Source organism: Rattus norvegicus, chromosome 16 (genome assembly GCF_036323735.1).
Source record: "Rattus norvegicus strain BN/NHsdMcwi chromosome 16, GRCr8, whole genome shotgun sequence".
In the NCBI taxonomy this organism is placed as follows: Eukaryota; Metazoa; Chordata; class Mammalia; order Rodentia; family Muridae; genus Rattus; species Rattus norvegicus.
Genome location: NC_086034.1, coordinates 15,763,023 through 15,769,961, shown reverse-complemented (window position 1 = coordinate 15,769,961; position 6,939 = coordinate 15,763,023). Strand labels below are relative to the sequence as shown.

At 37.6% G+C, this 6,939-nt stretch overlaps 1 long non-coding RNA gene across 33 annotated transcripts in view; it reads right to left on the bottom strand.

Annotated features, from left to right (window-relative positions):
- Nucleotides 1–1,552: 1,552 nt before the first annotated feature.
- The window catches only part of LOC102556133 (uncharacterized), an 87,758-nt gene continuing 82,371 nt past the window's right edge, over nt 1,553–6,939 (bottom strand). For all 33 annotated transcript variants that reach the window (XR_001841589.3, XR_010058600.1, XR_010058599.1 and 30 more), the window contains one exon: nt 1,553–2,121. This is a non-coding gene — a long non-coding RNA (uncharacterized LOC102556133). The remainder of the gene's footprint in view (nt 2,122–6,939) is intronic.

The window sequence follows — 6,939 nt, the reverse complement described above, 5'->3', positions numbered from 1 at the left end:
CATTTTTTGGTCAATATTTTAGACTAAGTTCATAATACTCTCAACTATTTGACAATATTTTTTCGAGAAGGTTATGCTAGTAATTTTGTTTATCTTACTCCAACCATGACATACCTACTGGCCAGTTGTTGACAAATATGTCATTATACAAAATCATGTGGGAAGACAGTCAGAGTGCCAGACATCTGTAATCCCAACACACAGAAGGCTGAAGAACCATGTTACGTTTAAATCCAGTCTGAGCTACATGGTGACACAGTGATAAATAAGTACAATGTAAGTAAGTAAGTAAGTAAGTAAGTAAGTAAATAAACAAGCAATAAAAATCACAGAATAAATTATAGCACTTAGGAATAGTGGCAATGCAAGTAGTGGACAGGGCAGGACTTGGCTGTAGTGATTCCTGGGCCACAATCTCTGTCTCAGACTAGGTTATGATTGCCAAATTGCCATAAAAATCAGGTTGTCTAAAATTGTGCATAAATAAATACATTATATATAGTGAGTTAAGGCAATCTTGTTTTTGGGCATCTTCTCTTTTAGAGCGATAAATTAAAATAAATGTTTACATAAATGATTCCCTTAAAGGGTTTTATGCAACTATCCCTTATACCTCATATCACACAGTGTAAGCCTTGTTCCAGGACATGTTAATAATTCCTGGCTTCATTATTAGGATCAAGGATCTCTTTATAGGCCATTCGTAGGTCTCAGAAAATCTACTACTGTGCCTCTGGTATTAAACCAACTCTTAATGTCCCTTTGTTAGACAATAGATCAGTGTATATGGTTTCTCAACCATTTTCAGAGAAATTCTTTTTAGGAGAAGGTGACTAATTCTGAAACCTAACACTTGAATTCCTGTTTTCTATCAGAAATTAATAAGAATAAAGAAATCTACAAGGTAGTGGTATCAAAGTACATCCCTACTGTGTTTAACACGGTGTATCAGGCTATGTGGTGTTTGCTGAAGTGAGTTCATCACAGTTTTTCACAGTGAGAATGTATTGCTATGTTCCCTATGGGAGACTTAAAATGGGTTTTATAATAAATATTTCCTATAAAAAGCATGCCCTACCCAATTAACGATAATTTGAGGAACATTTTGAGAAGTTTGTTAACTTCCAAAACATCTTGTAAATTTATACCTTTTACATGGGATCCTGAAAGTGCAGATAGTGCTTATGTATCTCAAGGCCTTGTTTTAATAACTGTTGTGTCCTGACTTTGTCTTCATCATGAATTTGCTTTTTAGAAATACACACAGAACTAGCTTCTGCACTGTTATCATGTTAAATTCAATTATATTTGCATAACATATCTTTCATTTAATTCTCATGCTTCTTTTCTCATAGTTATTGTCTTGTACAACAATCTTATTTTGTGCTGTATGTATGTTGGTGTTCTACCAGTTACTTTGTATCAGTTATAGCTTTTAAAGTACTCTCCATCATCTCTGAATTTTACATTCACCACAAATTATACTCACCACAAATTAATGTTTGTTTTTGTCTTTTTTCTCAAATTTTATGCAAGAAAAGACATTTTTAAATTTTCTTTTTTTAAGTTTAATTTTATTTTATTTTACTTACTCACTTTACATCCTGCTCATTGTTCTTCTACAGGACACTCCTTCCCATAATCCTTCCCCAATTTCCCCTTGCCTTCTCCTCTGAGAGGGTGTGGCCCCTCAGTATCCCCCAACCTTGGCATTTCAAATCTCTGCTAGGCTAAACACTTCCTCTTCCACTGAGGCCAGACAAGGTAGCCCAGCTAAAGGACTTATCCCATATATGGGCAACAGCTTTGGGGATAGGCCCTGCTCCACTTGTTTAGGATCCACATGAAGACCAAGCAGCACATTTGCTACCTATGTGCAAGGAGGCCTAGGTCCAGGCAGTGTATGTTCTTTGGCTGGTGGTTCAGACACAGAGCCCCAAGGGTCCAGGTGAGTTGACTCTGTTGGTGTTTCTGTGGAGTCCCATCCTCTTCAGTCTCACAATCCCTCCAATTATTCTTTCATAAGAGTCCACAAGCTGCATCCACTGTTTGGATGTGGGTGTCTGCATCTGTCTGAGTCAGCTGCTGGGTAGAGCCTCTCAGAGTACAACATGCTCCGGTCTGCAAGCATAACAGAGTATCATTAATAGTGTCAGAGATTAGTGTTTGCCCATGGGATGGGTCCCAAGTTAGGTTGGTGTTTGGTTGCCCATTCCCCCAATCTCTGCTCCATCTCTCCTGTCTGCATGTCTTGTAGACAGGATACATTTTGGATTGAAAGTTTAATGGGTGGGTTGGTGTCCCACAGGGGTTCTTGCCTGGCTACAGGAGGTGGCCTCTTCAGGTTCCATATCCCCAATGTTGTGAATTATATCCACAGTCACCCCCATCGATTTTTGGGCACTTCCATTATCCCAGATCTCTGTCATGTCCTGGAGATGCCCCCTACCTTCCTACCCCTGTCAATTGCAAATTTCAATTCATTTTCTTGGGCCATCTAGTCATCATTCCTGTCCTTCACCATACTTTATCCTGAACTCCCCCTCCCACTTCCTGCCACACCCTCCCTTCATCTGTCTCTTACAAATCTTTTATTTCCCTTTCTAAGTGGGACTCAAGCTTCCTTACTTGGGCCTTCCTTCTTGTTTAGCTTCTTTGGGTCTATGGAAGTTTATGGCTAATATCCACTTATAAGTGAGTGCATACCATGCACGCCCTTTTTGGACTGGGTTACCTATCTCAGGATGGTATTCCCAAGTTCCGTCCATTTGCCTGCAAAATTTATGATTTCTTTGTTTTTAATTATTGAATAGTATACCATTGTATAGCTGTAGCACATTTTCTTTATTCATTCTTGAGTTGAGGAACATCTAGGTTGTTTCCACCTTCTGGCTATTATGAATAAAGCTGCTATGAACAAGTTGAGCAAGTGTCTTTGTGGGATGTTGAAGTATCTTTTTGGTATATGCCCAGGAGTGGTATAGCTGGGTCTTTGGGTAGAACTATTCCCAGTTTTCTGAAATAGCACCAAATTGATTTCCAAAGTAATTATCCAAGTTTGCACTCCCATCAGCAATGAAGAAGTGTCCCCTTTGCTCCACATCCTTGTCAGCATTGGCTATCTCTTGAGTTTTTTATCTTAGCCATTCTGATGGGTGTAAGAAACTATACATTCTCTTTAGTTTGTATTTTGGATTGTGCTCCTTCATTAAGCCTTGGTCAGTGTGTATCTTCTCACACAGTACATTCCTCAATTTAGCTTCTCCCTGGCATTTTAGGCATTGCTCAGAAGTCCTCACCTCCACCCCTCACCTTATTAAATTGGAGTTAATCTTATATTGTAAGACTTGAGAAAAGACCACCAAATCCTGCATTGGGGATGTCACACTCACAGAGTCACAGAGATGGAAATCGATGTAATAAACAAGAGGTTTTACTAGTCCAGGGCACTGGGGTCGTTCTGCAATTGAATCAGAGGCAACCCCCAGGATCAAAGACACACTTTTTATACTGTTTGATGGGTACAAACTACATCAACAAGGTTACAGTTTAAGCTTTTTGGCTAAGCCTATTGATCTTTAAATCTATTGGCTAGTAAGTATGGCATACATTCAAGCTCCACTCAATCTTTGGTCCTGTAGAGGGAGTAGTGGGGGATCCTCGCCCTATTGCGGCTGTGATACTTCTAGAATGGGGTGTTTACTCAGAAAATTCTTGTGGAGCTCCCCGGTAGGAAGTTCCTTGGTCCTTGGTTCCCTGAGGGAAGTCCTAGGCACCTGATATTTTCTAAGATAGCTTTTGTCTGCTTGGTCTCCACATTCCACAGTATTCTTCTTTGAGAAAGCCATGGCTTTTCCCATTCATTTTGATTTTATTGATGTTATTGTGCTTACAGTACTTTTTGTCTAAGGATTAGACTGTCCTAACATTTGCAGTATTTCAACTAACTCTAAGACTGGACTAGGTAATCTTTTCTAAAGACTTTTGTGCCTAGAATATAGTCATCTCGCACTCATATTTAAAGTACATTCATTATGAAATACTAATCTCTGTGATTCCACAGTAAAATAATATTACTCTTGTGTTCTGCATGAATGGCTGCTGTTGAGAAGCCTTTTGCCAGTTTGTCTCTTGAACAGAAACTTTGCCTTGCTGTAAAATCTGGAGCTTTGCTGCGCTTTTAATGTGCTTTCATTCATCGTCCACATCCTGGCTGCTTTATGGCTGTCATCTTGGTACCTGCTTTTCTCCTGAGTCAGTTGAGGGTGATGAGGTACCTCCAGTCATCACAGTAACCTTCTAATGCCATGCAATACAAAGGGAGAGTGTACCCATTGCTGAGAGACAAATGTGGACGATATAGAGAAAAGGCATGGGTGGATGCTTAGGAAGAGCATCCAGTGGCGCTGTCTAGTGGAGCTCCCCAAAGGCACCCTTGGTTGTAATTTTACATATTTGAATGTCAAGAAATATGAGAATAAACAGAGAGGCTGTGATTATTACATTTTATAATTAAGTGCTGCAAGGCAATTGAAGAACCTTCCAAAAAATTACTTAGTGTCGAATTATTGAGGAAAAAAAAATCACATGTCAAATTTTGATTTTATCAGTATTCTTTGCTACTGATTCAAGCCATGTTTAATAGTTTTTATTTCCCTAAAACTCCTAAAATAGCTTCAGTATTCTTATTTATCTTGTCATTTCACAATGCATGTATATTTTATACTATCAGCTGCAATAAAAAAGTTATTTTTATTTTAACATGTTATAAAGTCTGTGTTCATTTTCCTAAAATAATATTATTTGAGTTTACCTAGACATCAGATTATTCTCCCATGGTTCTTAAATTAGTTTGATTTTTAAAAAAGGTTGCATTTTTAATTTATAGAATTCACCTGTAATTTTTTGAGAGTTTTATTTGTTCATTTGTTCGTTCATTCATTTGTTTGTTTGGATTGCAAACTTGAATGATTTCCCCCTTCCTTTTCCTCCATCCAAATCCTCTTATATATGAGTTTGATGGGTTGAAGAGAATGATTGGATAGGGAGGATCAGGGAGACATACCAGGTTAGACCCTAGAGAAGGATGTGGGAATCTGGTTGGGTAAAGCAATTAGATGCAGGGCAAAGGAAGCTTGTGGGTAGTGCCAGGTAGAAGGGATCCTAGAGTTGGGCTGTAGTGCTAGGAATGGTGGCTATAGCAGGCCAGATCACTGGATGGTGGAGCCATGTTAGGTCTATAGGCTTTGGAAGAAGATGTAGGTAGGGAGGGCAAAGGTGGTTAACTGAGTAGACCCTGGAAAGGGATGCGCGACTACTGGATGGATAGAGAAGGTAAATATACTACAGAGGGGAGCTGTGGGGCTACTTTAATCTTTAAAATCATCTGCTAATTAATTTGTGCACCTTTCTTATTTTTTCTTCATCCTTCAATTTACTCTTTGCTCATCGGTCTTTAATATCAAACACACTGTATGAAACTCTCAACTCATAAAAATATTCAAGAAGAATATACTAATGTTGACTACATATCTAACTATGTCCCACATTTATTCTTGTGAAACATGATACTTTTAGTATATTTATACATTTTTTTCTATTTTGAGTTTTCTCCTTGACTTTGCTATCAACTAAGAAAGCATTATTTTATTTTAGGTGGGTTTTGGCAACTTGCTTTCCTTTTAATTTTAGTCTAACAAGTGTGAGAAAGTGGGTAATAAAACAAATAAAGTTTAAAGTTTATTTAAGACTTACTGGGTTGAGAACTCTTATCAAACACATGTTTCCAATTGCATTACTTTCTTCTGAACATTTAAGCTAAAACATTATTGACTGTGGTAACAGGTAATAGGAAGGAGTTCATCGAAACCATGTATTTCAAACAAATGTACTGTATTCACAATGCTGCTGTTTTCACACTCACAAAGATTCTTTGTCTTTGCATCTGTTCCTGAGGCACAGTGACTTTGTAATCATGTTCGAAGTGAAATGATTAGTCCTTTACTATCTCTGAAAAATTTCATGCACACACACACACACACACACACACACACACACACACACACACACACAAAGACACAAATTTCCAGGGTGTGTATATCTAACTTGAAACTTTTAATTTTGTCCTTAGTAAATATTTACTCTTATTTTTAAATAGTTCAAACATGTAGGTCAGGAAAAAGATTTGTCATATTATCTTTATAAATTATAAATTATATTTAATTTTCATTCCTTGTTTGGGCCATTATTTATGAGATATCCATTTATGTTAAAGACTTCATTAACTAATAGGTGTGAGAATAGTTGGGTTCTTCTTCTGGACATTGTTTATTGGTTATTTGCATATTTTATTAATTAACCACCTAGTGTTTTGTTCCCTTAATTGTAAAATGGAGATAATAATTACTTTTATGGTTACTGTAAAGATAACTAAAAGCAATTTCAACAAAGCTTCTAGAACTGTGGAAAATACATATGTTAATTTCATTCCTCATGCATATAACTAAAATCATTGAAATTCCCCTTTAAATGCAAATTTTTTTTCTATAAAACATCCCGAGGCCAATCATATCAATTTTTTTCTACTGCTGCAATACAAACAAAACAAAACAAATACCATGACCAATGAACCTTATAGAAGAAAAAGTTTACTTAGGCCAGGTCCTAGATGGATAAGAGTTCACTGTGGCAGGGAGGCATAAGAGTAGGTGTCATGAAGAGGAATGGCAACCTGGCAGCTCGGGTCACCAATGCAAACACCACAGCAAGACAACTGGACCTTTAAGGAGGCTCTAAGCTCTCAGATCCTGTGACATACTTCCTTCACCAAGGCCACACTCCCTATGTCTTCCCAAACAATAGCAATAACTCGAATACAGACAGACCAAATGTTCATCTATCGCACACATTTTGCTTTTAAACTACAACAACCATCTAAGC